At 49.7% G+C, this 14,542-nt stretch overlaps 1 protein-coding gene and 1 pseudogene across 4 annotated transcripts in view; both read right to left on the reverse strand.

Moving 5' to 3' along the window:
- Positions 1 to 3,797, reverse strand: part of Raf1 (Raf-1 proto-oncogene, serine/threonine kinase) — a 59,448-nt gene extending 55,651 nt beyond the window's left edge. For 2 of the 4 annotated variants that reach the window (XM_020177155.2, XM_020177157.2), the window contains exon 1: positions 2,342 to 2,703. The gene's annotated coding sequence lies outside the window, so the exon portion shown is untranslated. Of the gene's footprint in view, positions 1 to 2,341; positions 2,704 to 3,419 lie in introns of those variants that run through there. The other 2 variants (XM_020177159.2, XM_020177160.2) reach the window with 2 other exon arrangements.
- Positions 3,798 to 9,512: 5,715 nt separating this feature from the next.
- LOC141411355 (small ribosomal subunit protein eS27-like) lies at positions 9,513 to 12,064 on the reverse strand (annotated as a pseudogene).
- Between the last annotated feature and the right edge of the window lie 2,478 nt (positions 12,065 to 14,542).

A 14,542-nucleotide genomic window follows, 5' to 3' on the forward strand; every position in this document is an offset into this window, starting at 1 on the left:
ATGTGTGGCCTATTATGTTCCTAACATGCAAACAAAAGCACTCCCTCTGCTACGTTTTTCTATTTTTAGGCAGTAGGTTACTAACAGAGTTCCATCTGAAATTTAAATGTATAATCATACATTTACTAACAGACTTCTTGAAATAGTAGTTTGAAGTTATAAATTATATTTTCCATTTGAAAAATAAATCTAGTGCTTTTGCAAAAGTCAAACTGAACTTCCAGAAAGTATGAAGCTGTTTAACCTTCACAGCAAATAGTATATTTTAAGCTAAAAGCAACTAGGTTCAGAGCAGTTGGAAAACAATACCATTGTTCACTTTAGGTTTTAGACACTTTGTGTCAGGAAAATCAGCTTAATATGCTTCTCCCTGTTTTTTGTCTGCTAAACATTGTCCCTTAAAGATGTTCAAATTTCAGTCAAGTCTTCCACTTCAAAGGCACACCCGTTTTTTTCAACTGTTGACAAGATTTAAACAAAACTAAGCAATGCTACTACAATTTATTATAGCAAACACCACAAACCTAAAAGATAAGCTTTTAGAACAGAAACAGTAACAGGTTTATTTTTCCAAGAATCCAGTGTTCCACAGGGTCAAATGCTGCTGTCGGATTTAAGCAGCTTAGCTCTTGAAGAGACAAGGGTAATTAAAAACAAGTCAAAAGAATCCTCATGTTCTTCAGAGGTATACAATCACAAGCCAAAAAAAGATTTAGAACTGGCAGCCGAGGTCTTTTAACATCATAATCATTTAGCATAAGCATTAATCACAACAGCCATTTTAGGAAAATAATATCCACAGAACTTCATACTTTAAGAGACTTGGAACCTGGGGAATCTATCCAAGAAACAGTGTACCATATAAAATATGTCCATTAAAACCACTCACCTGCATTCAGGTGTTTGCTTTATATACTACGCCTCGGCAACACGACTTATATTGTCAACAGCCACTTCAAATGCAGAACTAGCCATTTGAAATTTGTAAATAGAGGGTACATATATTTATAAGTTAACATATTTTGAGACTGGTGTAACTTGGGACTTTTTGCAAGAATCTCTAGGGGCGTTAGGTTCAGTTCATCTACTATTGAGTGAGTACAAAGCAGTTTATATAAAACACATACCAAAATCGTTAACTGGGTTGAACAAAATAATTTTTTTTCTTTTTTTGGTATGGGGTTTGCACTGTGGGCCTCGCTTCCGAGGCAGGCGCGCTACCACTTGAGCCACGCCCCCAGCCCGTAACAAAGTAAACCTTTTCCACTCCATCACTCCAACATCAGCAAGGGGGGAGTCGTCAGCAAGAGCAAGGAATTAGCAACCCAGATTTGGAATAAACCCAAACTCAACCCACTGGTTCACCACCACCTACAACAAAGAGAGAGACCCTCCGCAATCCTGCTATCTCACCACTTGCTCCTTGCTTCCCAATCTCATCCCACAGCTGCCCGCCCGCCCCTGACCACTGTCCCCAGCTGGGCCCGCGTCCCCCGGGGCTCACCGGCGAGCACGGGCCGAAGCTTCCACACCGCAAGGACCTGCAAGTCCCCCAGGCCAAGCCGGCGGCTCGGAGCTCCCCGGGGCCGGGTGAGCGGCCAGCCCAGCCTTATCGCGCCGCATTGTTTACAAGCCCCGCGAGCGAGCGAGCGAGCGGAGCCGTCCCCAAAACAATCGCGCCCTGCTTGGAAGAAGGGACTCCGAGAGCCTGGTCCCACCTTGAGGAGACAGACAGACCGGGGAAACCCGAGGCACAGTCAGCGCCCCGGGAAAGAACAATGAATGGACCCGGCCGCCTCGCCCCTCACGAGGTCCAAACCCCTCGCAGCGGGCGCGGACCGGCTCTGCAGAGCCTCGCGGCTGCACAAAGGCGGCCCAGCTCCGGTCCTCGGTCCGGGCATCCCAGTCCCATTAGGAACCCACAGGTCCTGAAACCCAAGGCGAGGCCGCCCGCTCTCCTTTGTGGCGGGGCGCCGACCCGCTTCTTCCTCGCCACCCCAATAACTCCGTCTTCCCTAAAGGGGTGTCACGAGCGAGAAGAGCCCGGGGACGAGGTGCAAGCCCGGGTCCCCCACTGCGGGGCTGGAGAGGGGAGGAGGGAGCCCATCCGAGTGACAACCCAGACATGGGGCGGATTTCCCCAGTGCCCAAATACGAGGAATGCGCGCTGGGCACCAGAGTGGCGCTGGCCGGTCTCCGCGAAACACAAGGAAATTTGAGTAGGGACGTGGGAACCGGGCTCGCCGGCCATGACACCGGGGACCCCGCCCGCCCAGCGCCGCTGGGGGGTGACAGGGGCCGCCCGGTCCCCCATACACACCCCCCCGGCCCTGCCGCTTACCTGAGGGAACCAGGCCGCCCCCGTGTCCTGTCGTCCCGCGCCGGCGTCTGGCCCGCTCCTCCTCCCCGCGGCGGGCGAGGGAACGGGAGGCGGTCACAATCGGCGTGTCCCCAGCCCAGGGGACGGGGCCCCGGGAAGGCCCCGCATCGTCGCACTAGCGCTCCGCGCCCCAGGGCACAAGCCCCAAAGCCCGGCCAGCTGGCCCTTTCGGGGTGAGGGGCAGGGCGCAGGGACAGCGGCAGAGAAGCCTTCCCGCCTCACGCTCGCTCGCCTCTGACTCCCGCCATCTAAGATGGCGGCCCCAGCGCCCGCGAAGAAGACACTCTCGGGCGGCCCCGGCAAGCGAGCCCTGCTGCGCTCGGCGCTCCTCCTCCCGACCTGCGGCGCCCCCGGCTCCCCGCTCGGCGCCCGCTCTCGCGCCTGGCGGTCGACGGCAGGTTCGGCTCGCTCGGCGATCCACTGCTCTGGCCTGAGCTCAAGCCCCGCCCCCCGGTGGGCGTGGCCTCGCGATCCCGGCGGCCGCCATTTCGGAGCCCAGGAGGCGGTGCTGAGTGACTGGCTGTCAGTGATCGCCCAGAACCCGAGTCCCGCCACCCTCGAGGGGCCTGGGGTCTGGAGGGGAAGAGGACAGCCTGTTCCACCGGCGATCATCGCACGGATGACCATATGCGCCCGGGGACACTCGGCACCCGACCCAGCCTCGGCGCGTGGTCTGCGGAGTCGGACAGCGAACGGGACTCGCGGCTCCGCGGCGGCTTAGCGGTCATATGGGAAGTCCCCAACCCTCGTTAGGCCTCAGTTTCCTCGTCTGTAAATCGGGGGCCCGTGCTCCCTCGTCACACTAACGTTAGCAGGACTGATAATCCAGAGCGCCCTTGCAGCGCGGGCGGGAAGGTCACCTGGGGACAGGTTGACACACGGTCTCTCCTGCCTGGTGGCATTTAGGTGCATTGACAGTGTTGTGCAGCCACCACGTCTAGTCCCCAAGCGTCCATCACTCCAAAGCCCCGCAGCTCAGGAAGCAGTTTGTCCCCAGCCCCCGGTGTCTCCAATGCGCTTCCTGCCTCTGGGGACTCACCTGCTGCAGGTGCCGCCTGCCGACGCCAGGGCTCGGTCCGGGACCGTCTGTGGCTTTCCGTCACTTGGCCTGTCCGCAAGGCTATCTCCGCAGGACTGGACACCGTGCACCGACGTCTACTTCACGGGTTCTGTGTCTCGAGCTCCAGGGACGCGGAGGCTGTTTTCCATGTTTGGGCCACTGGGAATGGTGGGCTAGGAACAAGTGGGCTGCGTGTACTTGTTTCGGTTCCTGTTTTCAGTTCTTTCGGGAGTAGGTCGTCTTGCACCCCCGCTGGTTGCATGCACCCCACTTGTTGCATGCTCCCCCCTTTGGAGAACTGGTTTGGTGGTAGGAGGGGTTCAAAGGGTAGAGCTGCTAGCAATGTCTCTCGCAAGAGGACGGGGGAGGGGGAGGAGTCAAAAATAGTTTGAGGAATGGACAGGTGATGTCAGATCAGGAGGGAAAGTGTGGGTGGTGTCACAGGTGGGGACAGGGTTAGAAGCAAGGCTGACACAGGAACTTGGCTGTCTGTGTTAGAATGTTCTACTTAATTTGGGAGATGTAAAAACTGATGTTTGTTCTTTCCCACGTATTTAACTTCTCAATAAAAATTCTTTTGGGCTGGCTGAGTGACTCAAGTGGTAGAGCACCTGCCAGGCAAACATGAGGCCCTGAGTTCAAACCCTAAGACTGCAAAAAAACATTGTTTTTCTTTTGCAAGATAAACAGTAAGACCTTTAACCCTGACCAAAAACGTGCATTTTTTAGATAAAAGGAAAAAATAAATAGTAGCTGTCATGTGTGGAGTTTCTTCCTGTGTCATGCCTTTTTACAAGAGGAAAGGCCTCATTCTCAGAGAGTGTAAGTAATTAACCCAAGGACACAGAGGTGGGAAGAGGTGGAGTGGGGATTTGTATCCATTTGTTCAAGCTCCTTTCAATTCATAAAGATGTGTAGTCCTGGATATGCTAGGCCCTGGGCCCATAGTAGTGAGCAAGCCCTAGAGGACTTTAAAGAGTCTAGCAGTGGGGACTAGCAGCAAACAAATCAAATTGGCTGCTCATTTGCTTGTGATGAATGGAGAAAACGTGTGGACAGCGATGGCATGGGAGGGGTGACTTTAGCTTCAGGACATAGGAAGGCCTCCCTTAGGACCTGGCTGAACTGGGTCCCAAGGATGAGAAAGCCAGGGGAAACACACTCCAGGCAGCTGGATCAGCTCCCACAGCCCGGTGTGGTGGCAGCGCAGAGCCAGGAGGAGATGAGGCTGGGGAGGTGGGAAGAGGACAAGGCTGGAGTCATAAGCAGTCTCTGACACCCACACCCTGGCCTTTCCATGCCTTCCTGCCTCTCCAGGGAGTTTAATTTTAGTCACAGATGAGTTTGGAGTGTGGGCCTGGCCTGGGCTGGGTGCTGGGAAAGACAGCCATGTAAATAAACAGTTACCCCACCAGGTGATACGGAGGGCACCCAGAGCAGGTAGGGAGTGCCAAGCTCTGCCATGGCAGGTCAGGAAAGCCTCCGCAGGGACTGAAGCTTACCAAAGGAAGAGTGGGAATTTTCCAGCCTAGAAGGGAAGGAGTGCGGGGCACATTTTGGGAGAGTATGGGCAAAGGCCTAAGAGGTGTGAGTAGCATGGTATGTTTGGAAAACTGCACACAGTTCTTTGGGGTGAGACTGCCTCCCTGGAAGGGGAGGTTTGTAGGGCAGATGTCCTGTCCCTCCAACCATAATGCAGCCCAAGATGGGACCTGAGGGGCTCACCACTGGTTCTAAGTCAGCTCAGGCAAATAGTTTATGAGGCCCTATCTCAAAAAATACCCCGCCAAGAAAAAGGGGAGGGGCTGGCTGAAGTAGTAGAGTACCTACCTAGCAAGTGTGAGGCCCTGAGTTCAAACCCCAGTACTGTCAGAAAAAAAATTAATGCATGGTACTGGGGATGTGCCTGGAGTGGTAAAGTGCTTGCCTGGCATGTACAAAGCCCTGAGTTCAATCCCCAGTACTGCAAAAAAAAAAAAAAAAAAAAAGTACCATCATAAACTACTTGGGGGACTATAAATTGGAGCAGTCTTTGTAGAAGTCAATTTGACAATATCAACGTTACAAATGCTTATATCTTTTGTCCCAGAAATTCTTCCTCTGGAAATCGATCCTACAGATGCCCTTGTACAGCAGGTTGTTTATTGCTACATTGCTTATGATCTAAATAAATATCACACAGTTATAAGAACAATAGAGCTGGGCAAAGTAGCTCACACCTGTAATCACAGCTATTAAGGGGGCACAGAGCAGCAGAATGGCGGTTTGAGGCCAACAGAAAAATGCTAACAAGACCCCACCTCAATCACTAAACTGGGCATGGTGATGCCTGTGATCCTAGCTATGTAAAAGTAGAGACCATATCTAAAAAATAATTAAATGCAAAAAGGGACAGGGGACATGGCTCAAGTGGTACAGTACCTGCCTGGCAAGCAAGAGGCCCTGTGTTCAAACCCTTGTATTCTCCATTAAAAAAAAAAAAGAATAATGAGCCAGGCACCAGTGGCTCATGCCTGTAATCCTAGCTACTCAGGAGGCAGAGATCAGAAGGATCATGGTTCAAAGCCAGACCAGGGAAATAGTTCATGAGGCCCTATCTCAGAAAAAAACACATCACAGAAAAGGGCTGGTGGAGTGGCTCAAGGTGTAGGCCTTGATCAAGTTCAAGCCCCGGTACTGCAAAAAAAAAAAAAAACGAACAATGAACTATATACTGATATGGGAAGGTGTCCAAGAAATACTGATGAATGAGGGGGGAAAAGGAACCAAGAGACAAAACAGTGGGAACAGTATGTTCCTGTCTGTGATAAGGGAGGGCATTTGCTTCTGCAGCTTTTAAGTACATCTGGGGACACACAAAATGTTACAAACAATGGTCCCAGGCCAGGGCAAGAAAACTATGAAAATGAGACACAAGAAGGAAAAATTAGTTTTCACTGTCCACTTCTTTATAATGTTTAGCTTTTAAACCGTGTGAGTGAATAACCCACTCAAAACTTTAAAACAAGCTAGAGGAGTGGCTCAAATAGTAGAGCTCTTGCCTCAAAAGCACAAGACCCTGAATTCAAACCCCAGTGTGGAGGCCTCAATGTCTGGCCTCCTGGGATCAGCTGGACCCCAAATTGACTGGTGGACCCCATTCTGCTACCTAAGACCACCTCCCTTCCACTCCAGCTCTTCAGATGTGGAGCCCTGGGAGAAAAGGTGCCCTGGCTAGGCAGCTGCTAGCTCACAGCCACCCTGGATCCCCTGGACCCCAGAGCCTTTGCCTCTAGGAAGACTGTCCCCAACTCCCTCTGAAGGCCAACTTCCTACCCGCCCTGGCCACACCTCTGGGCTGAAGACCCACGTTCAACAAGAGCCCAGGCCCTGTTCACTGCCCCTGTCCCATCATAGTCCTTCTTCAGCAGGTCCTGAGAACATATTTTCTCCCTCACAGATCCAATCCCTCCTCTGCCCAGAGGCACCAGTATGGGCTGAGGGGTCAGATAGGGCCAAGACTCACCCCTGCAATTCTTGACCTCTCCCTCAAGGAAAGGAGGAGGAGGAACACTTGCCTCCAGCCTCTGTTGAGGGAAAAGGAACAGAAAAGGTACACAGTTGGCTCAGAGAGCACATCTCCTCCCCTTGGCCCTCCAACACCTCTCCCTGACTTGTTGCTTCCTCCCTTACATGGACAAGTCACCAGTTGCTGTGGTTAGGAGATAGTTTGAGTGTCCCCCAAAGGCTCAAGTGCTGGAAACTTGGTCCCCAGTGTGGCAGTGTTGGGAAGTGGCAAAGCCTTTAGGAAGTAGGGGCTAGTGGGAGGCAATTAGGTCACTCGAGGAACCTGCCACCCTCAGAGGGATTAGTGTAGTTCTCATGGGACCCTAGTTACTTCCCTCAAGAACACGTTGCTATAAAAACAGCAAAACTGGCCCCTAAATGTCTCTAGCTTCCTGTCTGGCCATGTGATTGCTGTCATATGTGCTCCTGTCATTGTGACCCCATCTATTATGAGGCCCTCACCAGAGTGAAGCAGACCCTGACAACATAACTCATGAAACTCTAGAACTATAAGTTAAATAAACCTCTTTCTCTAAAAGATAAAATAAGACAGGAAAAAAAAAAAAGAAAACTCTCTTTGCCTTACAAAGTATCAGCCTCAGATATTCTGTTACAGTCAGAAAATTGACTAATCCATCAGGTCTAAAAGAACACCAATATTAGCATTTTCAAATGCCACTTTGACCTCTCCATTTACTACCCTGATTCTTCCATATTTGGGTCAAATTTATCCCCAAATGGTGTAGACTCAGGCTTAATTTTCTCCCCCACCCCTCCACTGAGCTCTAATAGTCTGCCTTCCACAGTCATTCCCAAATGCTTCTTCTTCCAGCTGTCAACCCCCCAAGAGGGTTTCCCCAAGCCCAGGCCTCAAAGCCTTTTGCAGCATTTGGTCAAAGACACACCCTCCCTGTTGAAATTCTGCCTCAGTCCCTCTTACTTCACCATCCCTACCTGATGCTTCTTGTCCCCAAAAGTGCTCCTCTCCTCTCCTCTCCTTGCAGGGCAGTGCGACCCAGTACAGCTTGGTGACTTAGCTCATGCTTTTCCCCCTGCAGAAAATGCTTTTCCCTGCTTTAAGCCTCAGGTGGTAGAACAGCTCTCCCTGGAGCCCCTCAGGCAGCAGCATCTGGCTCCCTTCTCCCCCCAACTCTACTGTGTTCATTGCCTTTTTCCAGCCTCTGCTTCAACTAGCAGAAAAGGCACAAGCCTTGGAATCAGACTTTGAACTTCCATGTCTTACCCAATTCACTTTTGTGCCTCCAGGCCAGGAAAACTGGCCATGCATCTGCCAGGCAGACCAGGACCCTCCCACAATTGGAGCTTAAGGATCTGTGGTCTCAGACTTGAAATTCTCACTTATTTTGCCCTTGAACGTGGGCTTTGTAATTGAGGTCCCATGGGACAATGGAGCACCTAACCTCTGGGCTTAGAAGCTCGTCCTCCTCCCTTCCCTGGGGTCCTGGCTACTTGCTCCTCCTCTTTCAGACACTTCACTGCACCTTAACCCCACATCCTACTAGGCCAGCACCCCCCCTCACTCCCACTAGGTACAGTGGCAGCCCTGCACTGAGGCAGGGAAGGTCATTAACTGGGTGGCAGTGGTGTGAAGGTTCTCTGCCACCTCTGACCCCTGTACTGAGCACCACCTGGCACAAAGGTCATAACCCTTTGAGGATCACTCCACCATGAGTTAGGATGGGGAGGAGAGAATGACTTCCCTGTCCCTAACCCAGCACATAAAACTGCTGTTGGTGGGAGGGGGCCTTTGGGTGTGCTCGAGCCCCTCTCAGGGTCTGCACCCACCCTGTGCATACCCCTCCCCAGAAGCAGCACACCATGAAACAGCAAACACAAAACACCAAGAGAGGTCCAAGAGAGACCACAGAAAAAAGGAGAAAGTTCTACATTTTAGTATTTTCAGTAGCATTCCCCCTGCTTTTTTAACACAGCCCTGAATTTTCATTTTGCACTGGGCCTCTCAAATTATGTAGATGGCCTTGGACAGGTGCCAGGATGGTCACATGGCCTTGGAAGAGTCTTCACACTTGCCACTCTCCCAAAACAAGGTTGCAGAGAATACACTAAGCAGAATAAGAGGAGAAACCAATCACCACACAATTTTAAACTAGAGCCTGTCACCACGCCACACTGGTAGCCTAATATTCCAGGTGCCCACTGCTATGCGACAAGCCAGCCTGAACTCAGGCACAGCTGGTAGTGTCCGCAGAGCCCCACCTCCTGGCCTTTCCAGCATGGTGGTCTCAGGGTATGCAGCCCTACATGGGGGCTCAGAGCTCCAGAAACATGGTAGGAGAAGCATGGTCTTTCAAGACTAGTCAGCTAGTGTCACTGACACTGGGTGGGTCACAAGCTCACCCAGAGTAAGTGGAGGAAACACAGATGCCACCTCTGCACAGGGGACCTAAACTCCTGTGAGACAAAAACCATGAAGTACACTCAGCCACACCCATGAACTGCATTTTAAAATAAATCCTTTAATTATTTTGAAAAGAACATCACAGATTCACATTATGTTTATAAGACAGGGATTATTAATTTAAAGGTATTAGTTTGCCAAATACAGCATTTAAAATATGTCATCGGTTAGATGCTGGTAACTCAAGCCTGTAATCCTGGCTACTCAGGAGGCAGAGATCAGGAGAGTTGCTGTTCAAAGCCAGCTCTAGCAAATAGTTCTGAAGACCCTATCTCAAACCCCCCCACACACACACATACACATACAAAGAATAAATAAATGGGGTTTCAAACCATGGAAGTGGCCTGGGCCCCTCTCACTGTCTGAGAGGAGGACCTCATTTATTTTCATCATATTCCACCACCCTGATCTCCCAGCATGTACCACTGAGCATCAATTGGTACTTATTTCTACTAAGACAGGAGGACAACTGTGGCTCCTGCCCAGAGACAAATGCCAACGGAGCAAGGCTTATTGGATGACTAAAACTTTAATTCTGGGTTATTTCATTGTCACCGCTAACCAGAGTCTAAAATTGGTAGTTCCATTCTATTGGCTCACATTGGCTGATCCCATGGGAAGAATGGAAGCCTGATAACCAGGGCCAAAATCACATGGACTGTCATCCTGGTCTCTTGTTCATCCTCCATGATCTACAACTCAGTTTATTTCAACATTCTCTGAGCAGGTACGACCTGGTGGAAGCCTCAGACTGGGCTGGCCACTGGACATGTAGAGACACCCAGCATGGTCCCTGCCCATGGGGACTCACTGGGTAGTATGGAGAACACATGTATTGCAGGTTCATGAAAGGAACTGAGCCACAGGAGTCTATCCCAGGCTGTGTCACACAAACAGGGCATAATTGGAGAAGTAGTCAGGGAAGACTTCCTAGAGGTGTCTGAAGCACATCTGAAGCTCTCCTGGGGAAGAAGATGACAGAGGCAAAAGGCCCAGGGCAAGGGAAGACAGACATGGAGGCAGGAAATGGCGCTCTGTGCCTGGTACGCACTTGCATGTGACTCCCAGTGATCCCAGCTTCCTGACATCCACCCCTGTGAAATTCCCTGCCACATTTTGTCGGTGTTGGTCTGTGTGACCACTGTAACATGAGAGCAGTGAGAAGGAGGGGAAGAGGCGTTTTCCTCAATGCAAGCCTTGCCTGGAGCAGGTGCAGCCCTCTGAAGGGCCCTCACGATGAGGAATTGAGACCTGGGCCACAGCCACAGGAGTGAGCTGGAAGCAGAGTTTGCTGCCCAGTCGTGCTTGCTTCAGCTGCTGAGCTTTGGGGTGGTTAGTTAGGACACCATGTCTGCACAAGGAAGCATTAGTCTGGTCTGCTGAGGGCCATGCCTGGCCCATTGGCAGGTCTGGGGAGCATCTGAGCTGTCCTCACCTCAGGCCCTACACCAATTTGAAGTACTCAGTTACATAGGACTCCACTGTTTGCTTCCCTTTTCAGAAAATTTGGGGGCCTGGCCTCCCCTACTCTCAGCCTGCCTGCTTGCCTGAACACTCTCAGGTACCAGGAATGAAACCTATGGCTTGGAACATGCCCCTGGCTGCTGATTGGTTCAGAGAAGAACACATGACACAACAGATCCAATCAGAGTTGAGGATTTTTGGGGGAGCCTTCCATTTGAACTCAGGGTCTCAGGCTTGCTAGGCAGGTACTCCAACCACTTGAACCACTCTGCCAGCCCTGTTTTGTGTTGGGTATTTTCTTTCTTCCTCTCTTCCTTCCTTCCTTCCTTTTTTTTTTCCCCTTTTTTTTTGTGGTCCTGGGGTTTGAACTCAGGACCTAGACCTTGAGCCACTCTGCCAGCCCTTTTTTCTGTGATGGGTTTTTTTCAAGATAGGGTCTCGGGAACTCTACCCTGGCTGGCTTCAAACCTCAATCCTCCTGATCTCTGCCTCCTAAATTGTTAGGATTACAGGCGTGAGCCACAGGCGCCTGGCTATTCTGGTTTTTTGTTTGTTTTGTTTGTTTAAAGGGTCTCTGTTTCTTTTTTTATTAAAGCAGTGTTAGATTGTGTTGTGAAGATTAGCAGTCAGTTCTTAATACTAAGAAAACATAGTGGAAGTAAAGATACCATTTATATAGCATCCTAATTTTTAAATCAAGCTCAAGATTTCCCAAATGAGCTCAGGTGGATGAAATGTCCTAAATGGGCTTTTTAAATATTGGTCACTGATTTGCCCCAAATCACTCTAGTTCTCCATTCCTCTGGGTTCCCCCTGAACACTTGGGGCAGGAACTTCTGAGCAGTTAAACAAGTCAAACACTAGCTATCCAAAATGTGAGCAGTAGGATGGTTTCCCACTTATCTTGATTAGGGTGCTTTTAATGCTGCTTGCTTCTGAAGGACCATCCTTTGGTCAGCCTTGCTTTTCCTCCTGTGTGCTGGCAGCAGCGGACAGTGGAGCAGCCAACACACAAAACCACCCTTTTGCATAGCTAAGAACAGTGGTGATTTTATAGCATTCTGAGCACTTCACACCCATGAAGTAAGAATTGAGGTTCTGTGCCAGGTGCTCTTTCTTGTTTCCTCTTCTCCTCCTTTGGCAAGAGGTAAAGCAGATTCTTTGTGAGAGGCATGTTCTCGTGAGGAGATTGCCACCATCGGAAAAGGTACTCTGATTGTTTTGGAGATGGGGTCTTACAAACTAACTGCTAAAACTGGCCTTAACCACTGTCTTCCTGACCTTAGACTCCTAAGTGGCTAGGATTACAGGCATGAGCCACAGGCACCAATGAGGATCAGGAGCTTTGAGAAAGCTCCCCAATTAAGGCTTCTGGACTCTCATAGGGACTTGAACCTTGAGGGGGAGGGAAGGCTGGAGCTCCCCAATGAAGGCAGTACCCAAATTCATTCATGAGAATGAGCCCCACCCGGTCCTTCTGACTACTGTTATACGCTGAACCTAGCTGGACCTGCAACCTGCCAGACCTGGACTTAGTTCCACCAGCATTGCACTCCTTTTTGGAGGGACTTAAACTACTGAATTAGTAGCATTGTGTTGAGTATTGCAAGTAATCTAGAGATGACCGGATGTGTGTGGGAAGGTGGACTTCTTGCATCAGGGACTTGAGCATTTGCGGGTTTTGGCATGAGGCAGCAACATGGATCCAATCTGACCCCCACACTATACTGAGGGATGACCACAGCTGCCCCAGCTGTTAGCTGTTGGTTTGCTCTCTGGAAACTAAATATTGACATTCAGCAGGAATCTTTTTCCTCTGAAAAGAGCTCTGAAGACACACGTGGAAGTCATGGGGCAGGGGCCTGCACGCACTTCCAGAGGGAGCAGGTCTTGAGCTGAAGTAGTATTCCAGGCCAAAGACCAATGGCAGTGGAGTGACCCAGTGTCTTGCAGCCATCCAGCTGCTCTGCACTCTCCGATGACTTGCCTCACCCCTCCAGCTTCTGAGGCTCTTTCAGATACACAGGGTTATATACCTCAAAAAAAAAAAGTGGGGGGAGGCAATGGTGGTAAATGCTTATAATCCCAGCTACTTGGGAGGCAGAGGTAGGAAGATCATGGTCTGAGGCTGGCCTAGGTGAAAGCAGCAGACCCTATCTGAAAAATACAAACCAAATGCAACAGCCTGGGGGAATGACTCAACTGGTAGAGCATTTGCCTAGCAATCACAGGCCCTGAGCTCAACCCCCAGTACTGCCAAAGAAAAAGAAATTAAGAAGCTGGGTTTAGAATTCAGTGGTAGAGTTTGTGCCTAGCAAACACAAGGCTCTAGGTTTGATCCCAAGTATTGGGGGGTGGGGGGAGCAGGTAGTGAAGGAATCAAGCAAGCAGTTGCAATTGTGCCGATCTGTGCAGCCTTTTTCTCAGCCTTGAATATGGTTGGCACATTTGCAGTTCCGTAAGTTGTTTTCTCTTAGTCCATTTTCTCATTCTGTAGTTTTAGCTCCCTCCTCAGATTTCTTCTAGCAATGTTTAGTGTGCCATAGACATTTGTTCTATCAGGAAAAAAACAACACTCTTTTACAAACAATTCCAGAAGCCAAATGACTCCAAAGCAAGTTGGCTGGTCTTATAGACACACAGAAAGAAAATGATCAACACCAGTGCTGACAGTGATAGAGCACCAGCTATATGTCAGGCATAATGCCATAAGGCATCTGGTTGAATTAAATTATAAATATCATAAGCTGTGAGAGCTATTCCAGCATCAACCCATGGCACAGATGAAGGAACTGAGGCAAGAACAGTGGGATTCACTGCAGATCCAATTCAAGCTGTCCAAACTCTGTGTCCCCATTTAAAAAAATTACTTATTTGGATATAACTTCAAACAAGGAGAAAATCTGCAAGGAACTTATGTGTACAGAACCTGTACTTTCATGTTTCTTTCTTTTTTTGGGGGATGGTACTAAGGGCTGAACTCAGGGCCTTGTGCTTGCTAGGCAGTCGTGCTACCGCTTGAGCCACTCTACTGTTTTTTTTGTGTTGGTTATTTTTCAGATAGGATCTTGCTTTATACCAAGGCCAGCCTGGTCCATGGAATTTCCTATTTTTGCTTCCCCCCATAGCTGAGATGACAGGTACACAAGACCAGGCCCAGCCATTGGTTGAGATGGGGGTTTTGTGCAATTTTTGCCTGGTCTAGCCTTGAACCTTAATCCTTCTGATCTCTACCTCCCAAGTAGCTAGGATTAAAGGCTTGAACCACTACACCTGGCTAGAACCTGTACTTTTAATCATTACAATATATTTGTTCAATAAATAGTGACTCAAGTGGTAGAGCGACTGCTCAGCAAACATGAGGCCCTGAGTTCAACCCCAGTACCACAAATAAATAAATAGGTTCTCAAATACAGTAAGTAGTGGATCTTAATTAAGATCAGTGACATCAATATACTCAAAATGTAGATGAATCTTAACTGAAAGTCCTAGAACTGAAGGGGGGAATGAAATGTGATATTTTCTGCACATTCTTACTCATTTCTGTATACAGAAATAAGTCCTTCCAGACGTATTCTGACAGCGGTAGAGAGTCACAAAACTCAGAGCTTAGGAAATCTTACGGGTCCTTCAGTGCAAACCTTTCTAGCGC

The sequence above is a fragment of the Castor canadensis genome, chromosome 10 (genome assembly GCF_047511655.1).
Source record: "Castor canadensis chromosome 10, mCasCan1.hap1v2, whole genome shotgun sequence".
NCBI classification, from domain to species: Eukaryota; Metazoa; Chordata; class Mammalia; order Rodentia; family Castoridae; genus Castor; species Castor canadensis.